This window comes from Amblyomma maculatum, chromosome 1 (genome assembly GCF_055883805.1).
Source record: "Amblyomma maculatum isolate TAMU_Amacu chromosome 1, ASM5588380v1, whole genome shotgun sequence".
Classification (NCBI taxonomy): Eukaryota; Metazoa; Arthropoda; class Arachnida; order Ixodida; family Ixodidae; genus Amblyomma; species Amblyomma maculatum.
This window is the reverse complement of record NC_139344.1, coordinates 499,154,093-499,174,950: the sequence shown is the minus strand read 5'-3', so window position 1 is coordinate 499,174,950 and position 20,858 is coordinate 499,154,093. Positions and strand designations below refer to the sequence as shown.

The 20,858-nt window shown below is 46.1% G+C and overlaps 1 protein-coding gene and 1 pseudogene across 2 annotated transcripts in view; one reads left to right on the top strand and one right to left on the bottom strand.

Moving 5' to 3' along the window:
* LOC146210302 (uncharacterized) overlaps window positions 1-20,858 on the top strand; it is a 190,728-nt gene that overhangs the window by 47,773 nt on the left and 122,097 nt on the right. The window lies entirely within an intron of this gene.
* On the bottom strand, window positions 14,487-14,598 carry LOC146210304 (U6 spliceosomal RNA; annotated as a pseudogene).

Below are 20,858 nucleotides of genomic sequence, written 5' to 3'. Positions count from 1 at the left end.
GTGTGTCCTCTCTTGTGATCGAACCTAGATAACTTCAACAACCCTAAACAATGACCTCTTCTTTCGGTATTTCTATGCTGACAAATAAAAAAGTTGGCAGAACCTACTGAGCCTATGATAAAATATATGCGAGCAGCCATGATGTCATGACATGCTGATTGTAAATTATGTGGCTGAACATAACAGTCCTGCCTTAAGGTTGCTCTAGAAGAAGGTATATAGCGCGCCTATTCAAGCAGCCATGACGCACGAGACGATGGTCGCATATCGTGTCGCGGCCACTGGAGCGAGATAATAATTATTGCGGTCCTCCGGCAAATACGATAATGACTCCAAACTCATTACGTGGCAGAAGGGACTTTTGTTGGAGCTTTTCGGGCCACAACATACGGGTGCCTTTGCGTTTCACCTTGGTACAAACGCGAAATGCAAAGGTGTCCGCGTGCTGTGCGATATATCACACATAGGGTATATACTTCTTCAGCCTTGGGGAATGTGCTTGGCTCGAACTTGATCTGATTTCAAAGTCATTTAGTGGAAGCATTGACGAAATACTGTTCTACATGCACTTGGCGGAGGTTTCACTCTAAAATACGAGGGTATTCCCAAAAGAAACCGAACTAAATTTTTGGTGGGCAGCTCTTTCATAGTACCATGTTTTGCCACAAGGAGCGCATAGAGTGAATATTTCAGAGTCAGTCAGCCGAGTGGCGTCGCTGAAGGTCAGACGCACTAGCTTGAGCAGAGTTTATTGTGACAACTGTTTTCAGATAGTGTCGTTTTTGCAATGGCTGATTTTCATGAACAGCATGTGGCGGTGAAATTGTACTTTCTGTTTGGAAAAAATGGAACAGAAACTCTTTAAAATTTAAAAATGGCTTACAGGGATGATGCTATGAGGAAAACTCAAGTGTTTGAGTAGTTCTCCTGTTTCAAAATTGGTGAAATGTCAATTGATGACCAACCTCGTTCTGGTCGTCCTTCCATGGTCTGAACACATAAAAATGTTGAAAAAATTTGTGCAATCATCAATATTTGATCAAAAATGGTATGCCTCCTGTTCCTCACCCCCATGCTCACCGGACCTTGCGACGTCTGACGTGTTTTGTTTTCCAGAATGAAAAATATACATGAAAGGAAAATGTTTTGCTGATGTTGCGGAGGCAAAGAAAAAAAACACAGGCGCTGTCAACCATCACAAAAAGTGACTTTAATCAATTTCTTGAAAACTGGAATGAAAGATTAGACAAGTGTATTAGTGCAAGTGGAGAGTACTTAGAAGGAAATTGAAGTTTTGACCTAAAATGTGAATAAATAGGTTTGAAAGGAAATGAGTTCGAGAGGAAACTGGTTCGAACAGGAACGGAATGTGTCTCCAGAGCCGAAACCGAACATGTACCCGAAAGATGTGAACTCGAACCCGAAAAAAATCTGGTTCAACACCTTGCTTTCAAGCACTCGTAAGAATGTGACCAGTGGTTATAAACACGAGCTTTAGCACAGAGTGTGTCTGTACAATGCGGACATTTCATAATTTGTCTCTATATGTGCATTCCCGCATACTCAAAAGTTTGGAGCGCAGTCAAAAGTATTCCATAAGGTTTAGGAACCCAGGTAAAATTTATAAAGTATCTGAAGAAGATCAATGACACAGTTTGCATTGTAAAACCTACAAAGATAGATATATACTGACTGTACTAATTCAGCAGCTCAAATAAAAGAAATACAGATCACAGCAGTGTTCCCCCAAGTTTTTCAACACATAGCCACAACAACTTTTACTTACTTTTTTCATATGGCTACGAGCAACTGCCACGCTAACAGCTGCACACCAGTACAGGGGGTGGACCTCTGGCTGTATCCAGTCAAAAAGAGCAGCACGGGCAGTCTTGTTGCTTTCTGCTGTGCGACGTTTCTTGATCACTGTAAACAAATTGACTGAGAAGTGCAACCCTTGTGACAGCTGCCCCCACCCAGTTCCCTACTTCACCTGTGAGAACCCGACCTTTGCAGGTCATTAGTTGTTCGAAACTTTAAGCCCTCTAAGGAGCCAAGCAGGGTTAGCAGAGCCTCTTCCAAACGCACACCCCTGAGAGAGCCGGGCGCCGGGCCGGGGGATGCTTGTACCCATTTTACCGGTGGGTGTCCGGCGGTGGGTTTCGAACTGGCCACCTCCCGCAGTCGAGACGGGCGCCCAAACCACTCGGCCACGACTGCGGCCCTTGAAATCAGTACCTTCTTAGCAACAGAGGCACTCGGACAAAAACCATAGAAAGGTGACAGTGATAGAGGAGCTATACAATCATTCCTTTATGCATCTTTTGAAGATCCACTTAGAACCTGCAGCTTTTGAGACTTGTGGACACTGTATTGGGCACATTTGACAAACATGACCAACTAGCATAAAGCCAGCCTAGCTTTAAAATGATGGCCACATTGAAGAGCATCCAGTGTTGTTGCTCGGCCATTTTGTCGATCCTCAGAAAAGTGTGGCTGTGACTGTCAAGAAGGCCTGCACTTTCTTGGGGCTTTGTTCATACTTGTGATGCTGTGTTCCCTACTTTGCCAACAAAGCCTGTCCAGTATGCTTCATTTGGCCTCTCTGCACGTGCAGAAGAGAGGCTTTACAAAAGTTAGCGTCATCTAGTGAAAGAAACACAAACTGTGCGTGGCGGCCATGTTTTAATCCGTCAGCCCGCGCTGCCAACGTGCACAGTCAGTGCTGCCAACGTGCGCCGTCGTGAGAGCCGTGCATGCATTGCAGGCTGCATTGGAATGCTCTCAAGGGATTGTTTCTTTCAACCAACTGGTTCCCGGTGAAGTTGACATAGTCAGAATTAATCCCTGGAAGGATGTCCTCACCGTGAATGTCAAATCCCAGGCTACAGTGGACAAGCTGAAAGGAATTGGTGCGCTTAGCAACATGCCGGTCCATTCCTTTCTTGCACATGGGAAAAAGACTACTGCATTGACCCTGAGATAAGTTAAAGCGATCTCTGCACACTGATAAATCTACGGCGCGCATTGTGGATGCTCATCGTTTCGGCCGCTCAAAGTGTGCTAAATTAGTCTGAAACTGAATCCCTCCTATCCCATGGTAAAGTGGGCTATGTGAGACATCCAGTTCGGATGTACTATGTTCCAAGACCTGTTCAGGGCCACAAATGCAACAAGACTGGACATGTGAGTGCCGTTTGTCAAAACGAGATATCCTGCCGTCGATGTGGCGGTACGTACCCTCATGACACATGTCAGACGGAGACTGTCAAGTGTGCGAACTTCTCGGATGCCCATGAAGCGACAGCTAAGGACTGTCCTAAAATTCGGAACGAAAGGCGTTAACTAATGAAGATGGTGTGAGATAATTTGACTCATCAAGAAGCGGCTGCGTCTATTCGTCGTCGCAAGCACCATTCCCGACGCCGACGCAAGGAATCGGAAGGCAAGCCTAGCCTGGATAAGTCAACTTTACGGTTAACGTCAGCTCAGGTGCGACAACAGATTGAGCCTAATCCCATTAAGAATACTCTGGCTGTAATGTCACAGGCAATGTCACAGGCCAAGGGTCAGACAGAAGCTGTTGTGTTACCTGCGGCCTCTGATGTTGAGTGGCCTGCTCTACCATCAAGGGCCATTGCCAGGCCTCATCCTAGCTTAGTTGCCACACATGCTGAAATTTCTGACAATCCCGGCAGTCAGCAGGCGAAAGAAATGCTGAAACAGCTTGTTTGTTCAATGCGGATGCTGCTCTCTAGCACCAACATGCAAACAGCAAAGTTTGCTGTTCAGTTTTTGGACGCATTTGACCCGCTCTTCGCGGCATTACAATAATTCACAATGGCACAACAAACATAACACCACCTCTGGGACGATGCACTTGTGCCACAGTGTAGTGATGCAATGGAATGTCCGAGGCCTGCGTGGTCGGCTGAGTGACTTCCGACAGCGGGTACAGAAGTGCCACTTTCCTGTGATTGTGATCTGTGAGCCCAACATGCTGACTGCTCTCTGCCTTTCTGGATATGTTGTGCTATGGTCTCGAGAAGCAGAAGAAACAAGCAAAGTGCTGGTGTGTATACGCCAAGACATTGCACATGTCCGCCATGCTCTAAAGCCCCACAACACGAATCAGTACATTTGTTTGATGTTAACCCTTAAGTTGCAGCGGTGGCGTAGCGGTAGAACATCCGCCTCGCATGCAAGAGGACCGGGGCTCCAATCCCGGTGCCGCGCCATTCTCCACCGGATTAAAAAAAACAAAAAACAAAAAAACAAAACAAAAAAACAGAACAAATCCGCGTGTTGATGGAATTGCATAAACAGGTTTGGGGCGCGATCTGATGCCGGTGAACACCTTCGGCAACGCACTCCCTCACCAGAACAGGAGTTGGCCACCCTGGTGCAGTAATTGGTCGCAACCTCCTATGATAAGCTCCATAAAACCCCGGCCCTCAGTCACCAGCGGCTTTGGAACAACTGACCATGGCAGCGGTCAGACCTGTGACGCAGCAGGGGGTGCTAAGAAAGCCTGGCTCTGCTGGACAGGCCGCCATTGGAAACTGACCCTGGCAACGTTTAATGCTAGAACCCTAGCTAGTGAAGCTAGTTTAGCAGTGCTGTTAAAGGAACTAGAGGGTATGAAATGGGATATCATAGGGCTTAGTGAGGCTAGGAGGCCGAATGAGGCATATACTGCACTGAAGGATGGGCATGTACTGTGTTATCGAGGTTTACCAGAGAGGCGACAACTAGGAGTAGGTCTCCTTGTCAATGAGCATATAGCTGGTAATATAGATGAGCTTTATAGCATTAATGAGAGGGTGGCAGGCCTTTTAATTAAGCCTAATAAGCGGTATAAACTGAACGTTGTACAGGCCCTACGCACCTACATGTAGTCTTGAGGACTTGGCAGTTGAAAACTTCTATGAAGATGTAGAATTGGCAATGCGGAAAGGAAAGACGCAGTATATACAGTCGAACTCGGTTATATCGAACCCGGATATATCGAATTTTGGTTATATCGAACTCACGGAATATCCCCTTGAAAATCCCATGTAAAAGTATAGGAAAGCCGCGTCATATATCGAACTCAATTTCGCCGGTCGTTCGATATATCGAACTCCGCACCACGCACTGGAAAGTGTGCCTTCCCTAAAGACGATCGCATCACCCTTGGCCGTTTTCCGCGTGACGTTTTCAAGCCACGCGCGGAAGGAATGAGAGGGGACAGTTCTGGACAGCGCCGCGCCCATTCCCCAAAGGCGCGCATCTGCAGTTATCGTTTCCTGCGCGCCAACACATGACGTTTGAAAGCCATGTGCGTGGGTGTACCCATTCTTTTGCCGAGCTCTCTCCTTCAGCACGCGCTACTCATGCGCCAAGCCAGCTCAGCCCGTTTTCAGACAGACGTGGGATGCTTTCTCCAGCGTGTGTTGCGAACCCTCTGCGAGCGGCGGCTGACGTGGCTATGGCGCCTGCGGACGTTAAGAAGCGGCCGCTCTCTGCGTTTTTTTTTTGCGGGAGTCATTCTTTCTTATCGTTGTGCTGTACGCGCGACGTAGCGTAAGATATGGCGGCTGCGGACGTTAAGAAGCGGCAGGTTTTTTCTTTTTTTTTGGCGGGAGCCGTTTATCTTTGCATGTATGAATCAACGGAAGCACGCCGTCAGCTGCTGCGATCATGACGCCCGCCCCAAGCGCGGCGTGATAAATCGAACCAGGCTTGTGCAATCAAGCCATCACGGGAACTCTGCCAAGTTCGCTCCCCGCCACCGGAGGAGCTATCAAAAGATAAACGCGCCCCGACGTTATCGCTGCGCAACTTCTTGGCACGCTGCCAAGAAATGAGCTGTGGATGCGACGACCGAAATGGAGTGACGGGCGCCATCGACATGCAAGCGAAAACGCTTGCGATTTTCTGCTGCAGCGACACAGAAACCTTGTTTTGAGCTGCCGCGGTGGCTCGAGCGGCCAGCGGGACGCAGTTCCAACAAGTTGGAAATTTTTCGCTGTGTCGCTGCCGCTCGTCGCTGAGATCGCTCAATCGCTTGCATGTGAGCGAGCTGGCCTTAACACATTTTTTTTTTTTTTTCAAATTCTCGGGTGCAAAAGTGGAGAGTGGGTTCATTATGCGATTAACGTTAACGGCTTCATGGAACACACATTGCGCTTTGGGAAAGAAAACTTAAGTTCCCACCGCCACTGTAGGCACTTGTCTTTCTTCCTGTCATTTCTTGCTTACGCTTTTACCGACCTCTGTTCACGTTCAGCAGAATTTATTGCAACCACATGTTGCTGTTTTCCAGACTGCGGCGGCACTTCCGCTGCACCCAGAAATCTCCTGGTTCCCCCCTTTCGGGGTCTTTCTTACGCTGATCCTTGGTTTGCTCTGTACATTCCTCTCTGCTCTTGCGCCCCCTCCCCCCCCTTCCTCCTCCCTTAGAATGGCGACACGCCACAGGACTCGTTCAGGCATCCCAAAGTATCGGCTGTCGCGTAGGTTCGCGGGCGGCACGCCCTTCTTTAACTTGCATTCAGACTACTATGCTTTTTTTCAAGCACTGTCCACATTAACGAGACAAAAATACATGGGCCCAAGTGGGGCACATGCATTCTTCCCCTGTCCATTGTCCGGACAGCGAGTTTCCGTATTAATGAGGCATAAATACATTGAAAAGGTTTCGTCCCAAAAAAAACTGTCCATAATTCGGGTCGTCTATATTGACGGGGGTCATATTAATGGGGCACAACTGTAGTGACGTTCACAAGGCTGTTGCGTCTTCTGAGCAAGGCTTGTCATCCGCACCACAAGAAATATGGGAATTGCAACTGAACCTAGATAAAAGACTAGGCTTGTCCCAGAAGTGCAATCTTCTCGAACTTTTACATCAATACAACGATTGTTTTGCCACGATATACAGGGTTCGCCAGACGTGTCGCAAAACCCAGAATTATTGTCGATGGCGCAACACATCCGATTCGCCAACTTCCATACCGGGTTTCCTTGAAAGACCGAGAGACGATACAGGAGCACGTGCGTGAAATTCTAAACAATGACGTCATCCAGCCTTCCAAAAATCAGTGGGCTGCACCTGTGGTGCTGGTTAAAAAGAAAGACGGGTAGCTGCGATTCTCCGTAGATTACCGACGACTCAATAAAGTGACAAAGAAGGATGTATACCCATTGCCACGAATCGACGACATCCTCGATCGACTATGTCACGCCTGCTATATTTCGTCGATCGATTTGAAGGGCGGATACTGGCAGATTGAAGTAGATGAGCGGGACCAGATGGCCTCTATGAGTGATGCCGTTTGGTTTATGTACTGCCCCTGCAATGTTCCAACGAGTCATGGACACTGTTCTCACCGGATTGAAGTGGCAGACCTGTATTTAGATGATATTATTTTTTCGAGCACCTTTGCTGACCACCTTGTGCGCCTCAAAGCGGTTCTCCATGCTATATGGAAGGCAGGCCTCACACTGAAGCCCTCAAAATGCCGGTTCGCGTACAGCAAGTTAAAGTTTCTTGGGCATATTGTCAGCCACGCGGGCGTGGAACCAGATCCTGAAAAAACTGCAGCCATAGTGTCGTTTCCACAGCCGTCGGACAAAAAGTCTGAGAAGGTTTCTTGGTTTGTGCGCCTACTTTGTCCACAACTTTGCCGTGCCCCTGATCCACCTTACAAAAGATAGTGTTGCCTTTGCATGGAATGAGGAGCAAAAGTCAGCGTTCAGGCTGCTAAAACAAGCCCTTCAAACACCACTTTGATGAAGCTGCCGACACTGAGTTCCACACCGACGGCAGCAACAAAGAGAGCAGTACTTATGCATTCACGGGACGGCTGTGAGAGAGGTATTGCATATGCTAGCGTATTGCGTAGCCCTTTCCAGGGCAGAGTAATTACTCCACAACAGAAAAGGAGTCTGGGCCACAACAAAGTTCCGCCATTTTCGTATGGTCACCAACCACCACTCACTATGTTGGTTGGCTAATGTGAAGCTTGCTCGATGGAGCCTTCGACTGCAGGAGTGTGACATCACTTTTGTCCGGCCGAAAGCATCATGACACTGACTGCTTGTCTCAAGCCGCCCTGGAGCTGGCGCCAGGAGACGATGATGACGCTGACAATTTTATTGCATTCTTAAACATGGCAGATATGGCGGTTCGACAAAGACTTGATCCACAGCTTGGCCAGCTAATGGCGCACCTTGAAGGAGACGACGATGTGGTGCCTCATGTTTTCCTGCATGACCTGCCCACGTTTAGAATTCGGAACGGCGTCCTATACAAAAAGAACTTCGACAGCAGCCAGACATCGTGGTTTCTTGTTGTGCCGGAAGATCTGTGTAGCGAGATCACGGAAGCTTGCCATGATGATCCTATAGCTGGTCACCTTGGTTACAGCCGAACACTTTCACGGATTCAGGAAAAGTATTACTGGCCCAAACTCGTTAAGCATGTGCGTCAGTACACAAGAACTTGTTGCGAGTGTCAACAGCAGAAGACTCTACCCACACGTTCGGCGGGCCTTTTTCAGCCAGTGGAACCGCCGAGTGCCCCGTTCCACAAATCGGAATGGATATTCTTGGCCCATTTCCCATGTTCCAGTCCAGCAATGAATACATCATAATAGCGATAGACTACCTGACGTGCTATGCGTGAGTCCCGGCAGCAGCGTAGTCTTTTTTGAAGTGATCGCGCTTCTTCTTCTTTGGGCGCTACAATATGTTCTCGGTTCATACGATTTCCTTTATTATTTATTTATTTAAGCATACTGTAAGCCTTGGTAGGCTCTTACAGGAGTGGGTGAGTTGATGGGACCGTTATACAAAATGAAAAACATCAGAAACACAAAAAATGGAAAACATACACACTGCAACACTCTAACGGGCATTCAATTTTTCGCATATGAAGCACTGTAAAGAACCGTGAAGCGATACAATAATAGAACACGTTAGACAATAGGTACTAATAAGATAAAATCCTAGACTGAACACTCGCAGTGAATAACGAAACACATTTTAGGAACAATTTTTTTTTTGTTTACACCATTTGCTTCTCAAAATATTTTTAACGTTTTTAAGAAAAATATCAAGGCAGATATCTCCCATAAATTCATGTGGCAGCCTATTCCATTCTTCAATAGCTGAAGGAAAAAATGAAAATTTGTATGCGTCGCATCGAGCTGGGATGGGTCTGATGCACTTCCCATGATTTAGCCTCTTCGAACGATGATATGATGCCTTTTTGATTGCACCGTTATAAAGAAGGTATAGCAATTTCATGGAAGCTACTCGTGGCCAACAAGAAAGGGTAGGAATACCCGCTTTAGTTCGCATGGATGATACACTATCGTGGCGTGAGTAGCTGGAGAAAATAAAACGAAGGGTCTTATTTTGAATTTTTTCTAATTTTTGGCTGAGGTATGATTGATGAAGGCTCCAAATAATGCTACCGTACTCAAGAATGGGCCTTATGAGGGTATTATAGGCTGTTAGCTTTACATGAGAAGGAGCTGCTGACAGTTTTCTACGAAGAAATCCAAGTTGTTTGAATGCTTTTGCACACGTGTTATTTATATGAGTGTCCCAGCTTAGTTTATGGGTAAATGTGACGCCTAAATATTTCACCGTATCAACCCTCGTTATGTTACATCCTGATAAACTGTAAGAATATACAAGAGGCGCTTTTTTACGTGTAATTGTGATGAAAGAAGTTTTGTCGATATTAATTTCCATTCCCCATGATTTACACCATTTGGCAATACTATTTACAGAAGAATTTAAATTTAATTGGTCATCCCGTGTACGTACCGCAGTGTAGAGAACGCAGTCGTCAGCGAAGAGCCTTATTGTCACCCCAGGTTCGGCGCAAGCATGAATATCATTAATATATATCAAGAATAGGATCGGTCCCAAGACGGATCCTTGTGGGACCCCGGAAGAAACACGTATTCGTTCTGATTGAGCGCTGTTTACTTCCACATACTGCATACGACCTGTGAGGTAAGAGGCTATCCAGGTTACTACTTTTCGAAATCGCGGGCAGTAAAACAGCTTCCATAGAGTTACACTATTTTTCTTCCAATTAATACACTCTCGGAAAATGCAGTATGGTCCTGACCGAACACGAGCTAGAGTTCGTTCTTGAAACTCGCCGCTACAGCCGCAGCACACCGGTTGCAGATGGCATAACATACAAGATGCTCTCAAACTTAGCGTCGAAACAATGCCCAGCCCTACTCGCCGCCTTTAACACAGCGTGGAGCAGTAGGCGACTTCCCGCGGAATGGAGGAATGCTATAGTTGTTCTCATTCTAAAGAAAGACAAGCCACCTGGAGCTGTAACTTCATTTCACCCAGTGTCGCTGACATCGTCGGCTGGCAAAATACTAAAAGCAGATTGCAGCGGATTGCGACAGTCCGCAACGCCCTTGCGCCTCAACAATCAGGCTTCTGTAAACAATGCTGCCCAGCTGGCTGCATCTCACAGATCCCAAAGCAAATCAACACTTTCTTCTTTTAGATATTCGCAGTGTATTTGATTTACTTCATCATGAAGTCATTCTAGCATCCCTGCTTTGGCTGGGAGTGACAGGAAGCCTTTTCCGCCATGCCAAAGCCTTTCTAAGCGACTACAGTTTTCAGGTTAACATCCTGAGCACGCCACGGCCGGTCACTAAAGGTGTCCTACAGGGCAGTCTGTTGAGCCCTTTTCTTTTCAACTTGGCTCTAGTGCAACTACCTAAATCACTCCTACACTCTATGCACCTGAGCTTCAAGGCAATTTCTAAGCTCCACTAAACAATGTCGACAAGTATCTGTGTGACATCAGCCTGTGCGACATTGCCGGAAAAGACTGTTGCTATTTGCTTCCGCCCAAGGGTGCTGCGGCAACCCCCCCCCCCTCTCCATCTACAAGGCTCTCCAGTACCCTGGAAGGCAAGTGGGAAGTACCTTGGGAAGTACAACAAGCTCTGGTTTCGGATAATGCAGTCCACTAGAATATTGTTCTCGTAGAAGCGCGTGCTAACATGGGGTTGCTTCTTTCGCTAGTTTCAAGAATAGCGCAAGCGTCGACCCGAAGTGGATTAACTTAACAATATATTAACCGATGTAAGCTAAACCGGAATATGGGACAGTGGGAAACGGGATGGCAGGATATGCCATCACTTCCTTCAATTCCTCGGTTACTGATTGCGGCACAGCAGAAATTACATTTTTTTCTTTTTTTTGGCATCGACGCAAGGTGCCTGGATTTCGCTCTCAGATGAAACGTCCGTCTTGACAATGTAGTCATGTGCCGCTAGCTGTTACGGCCTTCGCATCTAGCATATGTCATTCCCTTCCGCACATTAACCTTACTTTCCCGAAGAGAGCCTCAATGGGTCGCTATATAGGGCTTGAAATGAGTCTTCAGTGAGAGTGTCCTTCTTTAAAGCTTTTGAAGTTTCTTGCATACTTTCGATATAGCAGGTGAACTCATTAGTAAGTCACTGCAATCACTTTCATCATTTATTAGCCTCCTTTTACCACCTCCAGCACAAGTGGTGTCATGAATATCAAACTATTTTTGATTGTTTTCGTAATAAGCTAAATATTATGTAAAAATCTCAGTAAAACAATGTTTATTTGCAAAATTAAAATAATGTTTATAATACCACACATTGGCTAATATATTAATTGTAATAACAATTAACACTCAACCCTACAACGTTTACTCTGACTGTTATACTAATACTTTATATCATGCAAGCATTTTGCAATTTACATTGCATTTTTATGAAATTATTTTCATCTTTGGTGTTACATGGATGGTTTCGCATCTAGCGCTGAAAGACGGTTTTGCTGTTGCAGACGATTTGTTGTCATGTTAGCCTTCAAGAAGCTTCACTGCCCATTGAGGTTTTTTTGATATTCTGATTCTTGTACAGGCTTGGGGAAAATTCGGACTAAAATGGACAAAAGTAGCTACCATATGCCACAATGTACGTCATATGCTTGTCGAACGTTTGCTGAGTGACAGTGTTTTTTATATAAAGACTCCGTTCACGTGTGTAGTACGTTGACGACATGCCACTGCAGCATCTACCTTCTGTGTTCTTTCATTTCGGGGCTGCACTCACCACGAAACCTGGGAGCGACAGCGCGAAACCAGGCAAAAGCCACTCGCCACCGCTGAAGCAGACGCGGAGCGAACAGTGAGCAGGTCGCGCCCCTTGCGGCGGCGGAGAGCGTGACTCAAGGAGAAAAGTTCCCATTGTTCCCGCGGCGATGGAGAAGGCCGTAAGAAAGAGCGCGCCACGCTTTCCGGTCTCTCACTATCTTCTTAACATCACATAGCTTCATCTGCAATGCCTCGAGAATGCCATCTAACCATCGCGTTCGCTGCCTACCCCTTCTCCGGCGACCCTCAACCTTTCCCAACATCAAATCTTTCTCCAGCGACTCCTCTCTTCTCATCAGATGACCAAAGTAGCTGAGCTTTAACTTTAGAATTTGACCCTCCAATGAGCAGTCAGGGTTTATGGTCGACAATATCGACTGATTTGATCTGGCAGTCCAAGAAACTCTCAAGAGTCTTCGCCAGCACCACAATTCAAACGCGTCAATTCTTCGGCGGTCAGCCTTTTTCACAGTCCAACTCTCGCATCCATACATCACAACTGGAAAGACCATAGCACGGGTTATACGGATCTTGGTTGGCATACTACTGTCTCTGCTCTTTACTAGGCGGTCAAGGCTAACCATTGCTCTCTTTCCCAGAAGCAGGCGTCTCCTAATTTCATGGCTGCAGTCTCCTTCCGAGTTAATCTTGGCGCCCAAGAACAGAAAATCTGTCACAGCTTCCACTTCTTGTCCATTGATGCTCCAGGACTTGATAGGGCAAGACGCCATGATCTTCGTCTTTTTAATGCTCAGTTTAAGCCCAAACTTCTCACTCTCTTCTTGTACGCGCATCAGAAGTCTCTTGAGTTCCACTTCGCTTTCTGCCATTAAAGTGGTATCATCCGCATATCTAAGGTTGTTGATACGTTTTCCAGCAATCTTCACTCCAGCTGAAGACTCGTCCAGACCGGCCTTCCTCATGATGCAATCTGCATATAGGTTAAATAGGCAGGGTGACAGTATGTAGCCTTGCCTCACCCCTTTCTCAATCGGAAACCAATCAGTAAGACCATGCCCAGTTCTGACTGTGGCCTCTTGCCCTTCATAAAGGTTCCTGAGGAGACAGATGAGGTGAATTGGAACTCCCATCTCTTGGAGAGCTTGCCACAATCTGCTGTGATCTACGCAGTCAAACGCTTTCGCATAATCAATAAAGCAGAAGTAAATGGGTTTCTGGAATTCTCTTGCTTTTTCCATGATCCAGCGAAGGTTGGCAATTTGGTCTCTAGTTCCTCTGCCCTTGCGAAACCCAGCTTGCACGTCCGGAAGCTCCCGATCCACATACTGCTGCAGCCTACCTTGGAGGATTTTCAACATCACCTTGCTAGCATGCGAAATAAGCGCGATCGTGCGGTAGTTGGAACAATCTTTGGAATGGGGATGTAAACTGACCTCCTCCAATCCTGTGGCCACTGCAGGGTTGTCCAAATCTTTTGACATAATGTATGCAGTGTGTTAACAGCGTCGTGGTTGAGGTTTTGAAGGAACTCAGCTGGAATACCATCAATTCCACTAGCTTTGTTCTTAGCAAGGCTGGCTAAGGCCCATTCAACTTCACTCTTCAGGATGCCCGGCTCGAGATCAGTACCGTCAGCTTCTTCAGCAGCAGTGGTCGGTGCATAGACTTGGATAACTGTTATGTTTAAAGGGTGACCTTGGATCCGAAGTGAAATCATTCGGTCGTTTTTGGGGTTGTACCCTAGCACTGCTTTGCCCATTCTTCTGTTTACTATGAGAGCGACCCCATTCCTTCTCTTGGATTCGTGCCCACAATAAAAGACATAATGGTCGCCGGAGTTAAATTCTCCCATTCCGGTCCACTTGAGCTCGCTGATACCCAAGATATCAATGTTCAATCTGTCCATTTCTCGCTTGACGACATCCAGTTTACCTTGCGTCATAGATCTTACATTCCATGTTGCTATGTGATATATCTCCTTGCAACATCGGACTTTCCGGTCGCTTCCCGACACATCCACAACTGAGCGTCCTTTTGGCTTTAGCCCAGCCGCTTCATTCGTCCTGGAGCTACTAGGAATCGCCCTTTGTTCATCCCCAGTAACATGTGGGACGCCTTCCAACCTGGGGGGCTCATCTTCCGGCGCCATATCGATAATGGTATTGTGACTGGCCATAGGGTTTTCTTGGCAGGAAATACTGGAGTGGGTTACCATTACCTTCTCCAGTGAATCACATTTTGTCAGAACTCTCTGCCGTGACCTGTCTATCTTGGGTGGCCCTACACAGCAGAGCTCACGACTTCATCGAGTTTCGCAAGCCCCTCCGCCACGACAAGGCAGTGATCCATGAAGGGGAAAAATGTGGAACGCTTCACGATTTTGCGTGTCATCCTTGCGCAGGGGCCATGCTGAAGACACCATGTGGTGTCTGAAGGGTTGCATATAAACGAGCCGCGCCAGCGCGCGGCACGCCACTGCTTGTAGTGTGCCCAACCTCCGACAGGCAGTGAGACTCGCACGGATTCGGGCAGTATGGCCAGTGTGACTCTTTCGTCTTCCCATGGTAACTATAGACTGTTAGAAATTCGCTGAAAAAGAATGTATTAGTTTAGGCCGTTTACAGTCTCCAAACACATCACAAAATATGTCAGCTGTATTGCATTTCGCTTCTCTCATAATTTGCAGAAACAAAGAAAAACAGCACTACAAAAAATTCACGTGGTTACTTTGCTAGGTACTAGAAAGCGTGATGAATACAATGTTAGGAGCATTTTTTTTATTTAACAAATATTAGCGATGTATAGCAGTTCAAAGTTTTCAATTTTGCTCTAAATCAGACAGGAAGGCACTCACATTTGGAACAGGGAACTTTGAACTGCTATAACATCGCTAATATTTGTTATATAAAAGTGTGCCTAACATTGTATTCGTTACGTTTTCTAGTATCTAGCAAAGTGTTCATGTGAATTTTTTGTACTGCAGTTATTTTTTCATTGTTCCCACAAATTATAAACAATTTCGTTTATCTTTTGAAATAATTGGCCAATCTGAAACTTAATTACATATTTGAAATCAGTGCAAGAAACTAAATCAGAATACTAGGTTTTATCAAATTTGTTGAAAAACATAGGAAAAATAGCTTTAAGAGCCATGTCCCCCTTAAAAGCAACCAGTTTGGCCATGATTTCAATCCGTGAAATCGCGTTCAATTAGGGAAAAAAAAAAGTCATCGGACTTCTTGCGAGGAGGCTTTAATATTTAGATACCGCGTGCAGTAAAATATGACAATAAAATCTCGAGGAAACGCAGTGTAGCCAATTGCGTGCGTATGTAATCTTCACGCCATTCCAAAACTGCTGTTCGTCAAGCGTAGGTATCGCCTCTGTCAAAGAAAGAGAAAGCCAATATTCTTCTCGAATTAATGTATCTGTGAACTGGAGGCGACGGTGGTAGACCAAAGACAAGAAGCTCAGGCGGTGTGCCCACCCTGTGGTGTGCTAGAGGTGCTGCACAAGTTCTGGCTGCAATGCTCTTCGCTGATTCTGCATGTAGAAGGCCCCCCCCCGCCCCCATATTCCCTTGTCGAGAAAGATGGCTTCGCTGCAGCAGCAAAACTGTGTATCTGTGGCTGAGGCGTCAAGAGTGTTGAACACCAACCTTGAAAAAGACCGCACCTCATCAAGCGTTCGAACGTTGGCCCTTCCCAGTGGTTTGTATGAGGTTTCCAGTTCCTAGTCTCCAGTGGTATATAAAACTGACCATATGCGGAAGCGCCTTATCGCAGACCAGACTATCTGTGCTCGCTGATAGCTGAAACAGCCTCATTCGGCGCTACTCTGTAATTTATTGCGCAAATGCACGTGTGGAAAATGAGCCATGTCTGGGACGTTACTCCACGCTGCACCACACTAGCGCAAGCCGCACATGGCATTTTAAGCTTTAAAACATGCAAGAGCGGTGTCTGACTGCTGCTCTTGTCACCGAGGGGAGTAATTTTATATATTTGTTTGTATTGTTCAATGTGGCCGGCGCGCATCTAATTGTTTACGACACTGATTGACTCGATTTACAATTTGCTCTTTCAAAATTTATCTTATTTTATCGTCAAGAAAATTTCGAAACTCTTTAAGCCTTTGTGGCCATTTCAGTTATGAGACGTTCTAATCAACAGATCAAAATGAAAACCATGCCCATGTTTGGTTTTGAAGTTTCTCACGTGGAGAAAAAAAAATTACATGACACCAAAAAAAAAAAAAAAGAAAAGGGCTATGTTTTTGGAGCAATGGTCCCGGTTTCAAACCGGCTCAAGGTGTGAGGACGCCCTAGCAGAGGTGTCTGGATCATTTCGGACACCTGGGGTTCTTCAATGAAACTGCAATCGTTAAGTATGCCTGCCATGCTTTCAGCTTCGACTGAAATGCTGTCTCCCAGTTAGGATCAGACTAGGGTATCCCAGTTCAGTACACGAGAGCTTTAATGACTAAGCTACCGCGGTGCCATAATAAGTAAATAAATAAACTAAGACTAAACTTTTTTCTCTGAGCGTACCGTGGTTATTTCATCCGTTTCGCTGCTGCGATGCCGCGGATTTGTATTTTAGTCTTACAAAGTGACTATAAATCGGACATCGGCCCTCTGTGTACAAGCCCGAATCCGGCTCAGGCCCGAACGTTTAAGCCCCCCCCCCTCCCCGGGTACAGCAAAAATGTTCATGTGTCGGCCCAGACGGCCCATGGGCTAAGCCGCACTCTGCTTTTGGGCCGGTCCATGCCCACACAGTGTCGCGTGAAGCGCGTCACTACCTTCACCTGACGCTTCTACACAAGGTTTGACGACCTTCTATTTTTTCGGTTCCTGGGGCTGCCTTTCAGTGGGCCGCTTTCTTCTTTTCGAAGTCTGAAAGTTAGGCAAGGCAGGCAGAGAATATCGTGGGGACCGCTTCCTTTGCTAGCAACGCGCAATGCTTTGCAGCACATGCCCATTTAACTCTGTCGTCCATGTTTTGGACACAAACCTGGGCTCCAAGTGCCCCTCACAAACAGTGACTCTACAGCTCGGTCCTTTCTTGGTACTCCGGCCGCCATAGCTGAAGTTGTTCGACATCTTTTCGCATCGAAAAAAGCTGACATTTTTCCTTGCAGAATATGTAGCCTGTATTGCAGCGGGGAACAATGCACTTTTTTCCACATTACATTACATTACAACTTAGAATATACCATGATCGAAGAAAGGCGTGGAGCGGGGGCGTCAGCGAGAAAACCAAAATGCGCACCGATGCAAGTTGAGAACTGACTGCCATTTCTTGCGGCAACCAGCGAACCCGCAGCCACCAACAGTCAATGCAGACTCTCGGCAGCCTATGGAAATCTGAGTATCGGTATTGCCACTTACTGTTCGATGCAGTAGAGCCCGTTCACACACTTCTATTCTAACACCATGATGCGCAGGTTGTGGGTCTGGGCTGACCAGTGGCATATGGTAGTTTTTTGCTAAACAATTACCTTTCAGACAAACTCATTATGAATTATCCATTGATTGCCACGCCATTATGGGCACAGAGCAGGGGTCTCAAACTCATATTGCTATGTGGGCCGCATTGAGAAAGCTGTTTCTCTCATGACCCAGGAGATAGAAAATAACAAAACAGGAAACAAAGTACAATAAATAACTATAAAATGAACAAAATTAAGTAAAATTTCTTTTTCCCAGACCTAGCCCTCTCATTATTGCAAAAGAAAAGCAATGTGTGCTCCTTTCCGCTTGAATGCCGGACAAAAGCAGCTTCAGAATCGCTCGGAGAGAGGTACTGAAATGATACACTTATAATCCTCAACAAGAAAAAAAAAAAAGAAGAAAAGCACCCTTGGAAACGAAAGAGAAGGCAGGATGTCCGGCTCCTTGCTTTTGATGGCATAGTGGTGTCAAATGAAAGTTCACGCAGATTAAGGGGTCAACGCCTTTTCAAAAATAAATGCGTACTAACTGGGTACAAAGTCTGAGTTTATTTTAGTTTAAAATTAGGGCTGGTGGTAATGCTTTCAAAAGGTCAGCTGAAAATTTTGAGCTGGTGGACTGCATCACACAGCTCCGCGGGGCGTGCGCCAAGACCCCTGGCATAAAAGAAAAATCTGATGAGCGGAAAGAAAGTGTTCAACGTTAGTGAAAAGATAGTGGATGGAGTGATGGAGTGGAGGGGCTGCATGCCCCACTCTCAGCAAGGGAAACTAGAATACTTCTTTGCTCGACAAGTGAAGAGGATATACTTTAGGCAGGCATTGCCTCTGCTACGAAACGGGCACCACCGTAGGCAGTGTACACCTGGCCAATTCTTCAGTACCGCGCGACCGTCGGCTGCCTGGCGCTGCTGTGCCGGAAGATGCAGATGACAAAGTAAGTGAGTGCGAAGGTGTGCTTACAATTCTTGCTGCTGCAGTGAGCCTTGTTTGCTACGCAGCTTTGATTAATGAGAAGCAACCCTGTCACAATCGGCTGGTAGGCATATCGGTGCCCTGGAGAAGCTGCCACGGTTTGTTTTTAGCCGCAATATCTGCATAAAGAAGGCCACAAGCAAGCACAATCCGTGGATTACCCGAGATATAATTCACATGAAATGAAAAATTAGTAGGTTAAGGCAAAGAAATAGGCAAAGAGCAAGCTTAGAATTAAAGATAAACATAAGTAAGCTAACAAAACAAAGAATAAGGTACATGAGGCTAAAAAACGATTTTGTGGCGCTACACTTAACAAATTCATTAAAAATCTCCCGGACAAGTTCTGGAAGTATATAAACAGAAAAAATGAGACTGCTACTTCGCTTTCACATGGAAAGCAGCAAGCTGATTCATTTAAAAGTTACTTCCAGTCCACTTTCACTGCCGACAATAATGTCTTAGGAACTTTATTGTGTCATAGTAATCAGTCAACACAATTTTTAGGCGCTCCGGTTATAAGCGTACTTGGGATTCTTTCTCTGTTGTTGAACCTTAAAGGGACACTAAAGGCATCCAAAGATGCGATGAAAATCTAATAAACTACATTTGGTGGCACTGTCGCCGCATATCCGGCAGCAAAAAATCGAATAATTGCTGAGATATTGCGATAAGAAGTTGAGGTTTTTTCTTGTTCCCGCCGGTGGAATTCAAACTGTGGCCGGCGCGGCCCGCGGCGTCGCATCCCTCAAGGGCCAACTTGGCAACAGCGTACTCGCAATGATGGCCTCATCCAAAATAAATAAAACGATGAAGGGAGTCATTTAACGAGCGATGGGCCCATAAAGGAATAAAAAAAAAAACATAGAGCGCTTGTAATGCGCAATACTTTACATGTTTCTCAAGCTTTTGCGCTCCTTCTCGCACTGTGTATAAACAAACCGAGCCCTCGGTCATCGAAACGCTTCCCGACATGTTACATACAAATAAGATTTAGTTACCAGCAAAATAGTGTCCTCGCTGCTGCGCTTGTCAGTTTTGAAGCTTCGTCACACTTTTTTCCTTCAAGTATTGTGCTACAGCTCCATGTTCAACGAAAATTACGTCCACGGTAGCAGAGCACGACCGAAGAGCTGACGCCACTATATTTGCCAGCGCTGTGAAATTCTACATGTTAAAATGGATCCAGTGCACAGTATAGTGCGCATAGGCATCCAGAACATTAGTTGCAAGTCGTGAGAGCAGGCAGCATGCTGCGATGGTCAAGAAGTTGTAATTTTTAGACCGGCGGCAGAAACATTTTATTGTAAATGGGCCATGACATAAAGTGCAGAAATATTTCTGGGGTTCCTGTGGAGTGGCGTTGCCGAACAGTTAGCGCCGAACGTTACGGAGCAAGAAGTAGCAAGTTCGAATCTTACCGGTACTGGCGTTGTTGTTTTGTTTTCTACAAAATGATTTTTTTTACCTTTTGTAATGCATTTCTGGTGCTTCATTATTTTTAGTTGTTACTTTTTACCTGAGGCCCTGTTTTTTGCCGGGCGACGACCACAATATATCGATGCTCTCCTTGGTATGAGCGGCAAGTATGCCCCTTTTGTTTACAATGCCTGCAAATAGCACATTGAAGGTCTTGTCGACGCAGTATGTTGGTCAGATGTACCATGATTTAGTTAACAATTGAATGATAATGCGTTTTTCGTTCGGTACTTAGCATATGTATGCTTTTCGTGGCGTACGTAGCTGCAGTCGAGCGGTCAGGTCGCAGTCGAAGCGGCGACGGCGGCGATATGTTGGCGCAGAAGTGTGAACGAAGGAGCGTGTCGGCGGCAGCGGCTTTCGCTCGCTCGTGCCTCCGAATGCTCAAATGGGAACGAGCCAGGCGCATCTGCTGCTCCAAGCTCTTAATTCAGGCGCTGCAGATCCAAACAAACTATCCGAGTGCGCACGAATTGCCTGAGCCGAAACATAACCAAAACTGAAGTGGGCGCCTGTGGCTCCTCCAAGTATATTTTTGTATTTGCCTTGCAATGTTTACGTTGTCTTTTCGCCGTCGTTTACGTATGATAAAAGCGTGTTGTTATATTCGAGACAGAACCTACGACCGCATTCGAACGAGCAACGTAATTCGCATTTGTCAGCCTTCGTGATCCCTAGCGCGTCACGTGATTTGTAGTTGCGGGTTACCTGTATTTCTGTTCTTCCTCTTTACTACCTTATAACAGCTCTGTTTTCAGTAAGAGTGGATTTTTTGTAATCAGGAATTGGCATTCTATCGATGCAAGCCCACTTGAGTTTT